This window comes from Notothenia coriiceps, unplaced genomic scaffold (genome assembly GCF_000735185.1).
Source record: "Notothenia coriiceps isolate Sejong01 unplaced genomic scaffold, NC01 NC01_scaffold00033652, whole genome shotgun sequence".
Taxonomy (NCBI): Eukaryota; Metazoa; Chordata; class Actinopteri; order Perciformes; family Nototheniidae; genus Notothenia; species Notothenia coriiceps.
The window spans coordinates 5,008-9,463 of NW_011366353.1; the positions used below are offsets into that span (position 1 = coordinate 5,008).

Here is a 4,456-nt window from a genome sequence, read left to right on the forward strand (position 1 = left end):
CATCGCGGTTCTGAATAAATTGTTCTACTTTCTTTCTGGTTGTAATAGAGAGGTGAAGTCCCGCCCATCTACTTCCGCCCCAGGGAACCTTATATCGGAAAAATTATGTATTGAAGTCAATGGAGAGAGAGATTACATTTCGATCCCGTTTGAATTGTGTCCACGAATTACACATATGATGTTTGTCAATTTAAAAAATCATTTCCATTTCAAAAAAGTCACAGTTTGTCGTAAAACTGTTGAAATATAAGACTATGAAAAATACGCAACTAGAAAGACTACAAATCCCAGAGTCCCGGTCCCGCATGCTGGCTCTTAGGAACCGACTAACTCCCCTTGTGTGTGTGTACAGCTCTCAACGTGCCCAGACTTGGAGTGATTTTCACCTCTTTTAATACTTTCCGCCTCATTCTGAAAGAAAGAAGTGAAATGTGCCAACGTGACGGCCGTCTGGGTGTGTGGTGCGAGACGGGAGATGTAGTTCATTGAGCGGTTTCACACAAAACAAAGTGTAACTTCAAAGTTTTACGACACATTTTAATTTTTTTGACTTGCAAAATTATCTTTTAAATTGACAAACATCATATGTGTAATTCGTGGCACAATTCAAACGGGATCGAAAAGATAATCTTTCTCTCTCCATTGACTTCAATTCATACTTTTTCCAAAATAAGGTCCCATGGAGCTCCCCCGGAAAGGGAGGGACTTCGCCTCTCTATAAGGTGACATCATGATGTGACAAATCCACTGGCTCCAAACTCCACCAAGTCCTTTCAAATGCTAAATTGAAAAGTCAATAATGCCTTGAATGGAGTGGTCTTTAATTGAGCCGGGCAGCAGTGAAGTCAGCCAGAGAGGGCATGAATCTCCAGGGAACACATTACACTGGCTTGCTTTAGCGTGACTCATATTCTGTCTCAGTGGGGAGCAGAGGCTGCCTGTCAGTGACAAGTTATGCCTCGCTCTAATGAAACAGTTGTTCTCATGTCACAATCAGAACAGGAATTTCTTGAAAAGCAGTGCACCTACCTACAGCAAAAAACTCAGCAATAGGTTTGGCCTTGATTCGGTTTTACGAAGATACACAAGTTCACAAATGGACCCACTGAAACTTGTATCTAAGAGGCTTTCCCTTTAACTTCCTATTTGTGAAAGGGGGTTCAAGTAGGGCTGCTTGATTATGGCAAAAATTATAATCTCGATTATTTGGGTCAATAATTGATATCAGGATTATTAAAAACGATTATCCATTTACTTTGAAAACATCAATTTGTTGGAGAAAAAATTGGAACACCATGTTTTTAACAGTTGAATACTCTGAACTTTGAGTATATTTCAACTGAAAAATCATTCAAAAAAAAAAAACTGAAAAAAAAAAAAAAAGTAATAATAAAAAAAAAATCGTTTTATTTCGATGACGTTGTTTTCGTAATCGTTGCAAGCCATAATCGTAATTGCGATTAAAATACGATTAATTGAGCAGCCCTAGGTTCAAGGGTACAACAGTGTCAAAGATGAAGGAAGGACTCTCAGTGGTAGTTGCAGTCATACTTCCACTACTGTCATTGAGTATCTTTTTTACTTTCCTTCTTGCTTACAAACTTTTTTCCTAGATGCCATGGGGAGTTCCAGCACAACTTGAACTCCTCCAAAAGGTGCATGGAGAATAGAAAAAGTATACAGAACATCCTCGAGGCTTCGGACAAAATGCATCGGTCTAAAATGTATGTTTTATTCTGTATCTGCTGATTGTGGTCAGCTCTGCTGTCCTGCTAAATATGAGGCGGCACATGTATGTGTGTACGTAAATATGTACATGCATACTGTGTGCTGTGTTATCTTTCCGTACAAAATATGTATTGTTTAATTAACAATAAAGTCATTTTTGTTCTTAATGAAGCTGTGCTACTCCAGGATCTTCCCACATACGCCCAGGCAACTGCTGCAGTGCACTCTGGGGTTCAGTATCACGCTGCCGGGGATCTGCCAGTGCAACATGAGTGACATACCTTCTATAAGCGCCATAAGCCAAAAAAGCAGCAGCGGCATACCGACAGCCGACCGCTAAGAAGCTCTGTAGGATGCCATCAGTGTGGGTTGCATCGCGGCAGCCCAGACACACATTTAAGTTATTTAGAAATGTCTCCAATTATTCTGCAAACTGAGCTCTCTGTGTTTGGAGTGCTACAAATATTGTTTAACTAACGTCACATAGTCCGACAGCATTCTTCTCTAAAAGGAATGACACCTGTACTGCAGGAATGCTGATCCATCAGAGCACTTATACAAACGCTGTGGGTATAAAAACATGCCACGGCTTTGTCAGATCAACTGTTAACAGTGTTTCGATAGCAGAGGACAAAGACAGGATGGAGGGTTTCTGACGGTATGCTCTGCCCCGTGGAGCGATGGTCTCTAAACCTAATTTGAAGCCTGTCTCCATGGCAGACGTCTCCATGGCCATCATTTAATTACTCTGCACAATAAAACTCCACATCAAGGGCCTGTGTTTAACGGGAAGGAGAGAGAGGCAGTCTGAAGTGGTGTCAGCTCCTGCTGCTTGTGCCCCCCCCCCCGCCCGCCAGCTGCAGGGCGGCTGCCAAGCTGCTCCAGGGTTTCCCAGAGAGCAAGGCATGCCACACGGGCATTAACCGTTACACTGGGACGCTGTTTGAACAGGGGGGCATGATGAGAGGGTGCAAACATGTGTCTGTGTAGACTTGTGTTTGAGACTGAAAACCAGGATTACAAAATGAAACAAAAAGGATTTAAACACCATTCCTTTTATCAGGCTCGTTCTTGCTTGTGAATGGGAAAAGGACTGCATTGAGAAAGAGTTTTTACAGCGTTTATGATTCCTCAAAGCGGTTTGGAATGTTATAAATTGTCCAAAAACGTGTATAATGTCTCAACACTTAAATAGGTTACTTGTTAAGTCTTTATATTGACGGCCTTTTTTTACAACACTACATTTCCCCGCTGCGGGACTCATAAAGGAATTCTGATTCAGATTATATTTACACGTCAGGATTCACCCAAAGAGGTGTAGGCGCAATCTGCTAAGGAGACTTACATTCACACACCATCGGGAACTATTTGGGGATAAGTATCTTGCCCAAGGATACATCGACATCGAGCTGGGAATCACACCACCGATCTTCCGATTGTTAGACAACGCTCTCCCTCACAAACCTGTCAAACATTCCCCTTCATGCTGTAAGTTTCTTATAGCCTCAAACACTCTTAAAGGCTTATCCAGAGCCATAAACACTCCTTAACGAACAAAACAATACAGATGCAGCGGGTGCATTGTGCGCTCTTCCTCTCCGTGGTGGCCTCCTCTTCGTGCTCCTCTCACTAGTTAATTGCAGCTCTGCCACATGGCTGCCTGCGGGGCTGTTATTACCTCTGCCCTGTCATTAGTTACCGAGTTAAAGCCGGAAAGGAGCTGCAGCTCACATGGGACACAATGAAGATCGGTGTTGTCACTATCCCTGCAATCACTAGCAGCAGCTCTGCCTGCTGTCATCGTGAGGGGACGCCTGCTAAGAGCTCTGGACCCTCTGATTATGACTTTAAGGACGAGCGTTCGCAAACTGTGACCGAATACAGCGCTGCAGGAAGTGTAAAAAGATTGAGATTGATAGGCAGGAGTCAAGGGGAAGTGTGTGAAAGACAAATGCACTTACCTCCGAGCAGCTTCATGACCAGCCACAGCTCATCCTTCACCACAAAGGAGGTGTAGTAAGACACAATGTTGGGGTGGTGGCACTGGCTCATGGCCTGGATCTCTTTCTGTAGGAGGAAATAAAAAAGAGAGACAGAAACCAATCAGACTGTTTATTGTACTTATAAGAGCTGGTGGAAATGGGTTAAAGACTTAGGGTGCGTTCAGGCCTGCCTTGTATAGTCCGGTTGAATCGAACCCTGGTGCGTTTAGCCGCTTGGTGCGGTTCGTTTGGGTCGGTGTGAACACAGTCCGAGACCTCTGAAGTGAACTAAACAACCGGACTCTGGTCTGCTAAAAGAGGTGATCTCGGAGCGCTTGCTTGCGAACTCTGGAGCGGTTCATCACTGGTGTGAACGCAGTCCGCACCAAAACATAGGAAGCGTAGTATTTACGTGTCACAAGAACGCGGATATCTTTAGCGAAAGAGTCTTTGAAGACATCCGTGGTTGTTTAGTTAAAGAGTGAAGCAGAATGAAGTGTTGAACAGTGTCGTGTGAAGTAAAAATTCTCCGTCAGCTAGATAAAAGTCAGAACACCTGTTGTCGGTGAAACGCCTCTCCTGACTGCAGAACGTCTCATTATATGTGTTATAATGTTTTTTAACGGACGTTGTCTGATTATATAATCATATGCGCGGGCCGCTAGTGTCTGTTGATCTCCAGATTAACAGCAGCATGAGAATGACCTGCCGATGCTCCATGGCGGAGGCTCCGGTAGAAATTGCCA

The 4,456-nt window shown here is 43.7% G+C and overlaps 1 long non-coding RNA gene across 1 annotated transcript in view; it reads left to right on the forward strand.

Moving 5' to 3' along the window:
* The window catches only part of LOC104961682 (uncharacterized), a 5,675-nt gene extending 3,970 nt beyond the window's left edge, over positions 1-1,705 (forward strand). Inside the window, exon 3 of the long non-coding RNA XR_800122.1 lies at positions 1,614-1,705. This is a non-coding gene — a long non-coding RNA (uncharacterized lncRNA). The remainder of the gene's footprint in view (positions 1-1,613) is intronic.
* The last annotated feature ends 2,751 nt before the right edge of the window (positions 1,706-4,456 follow it).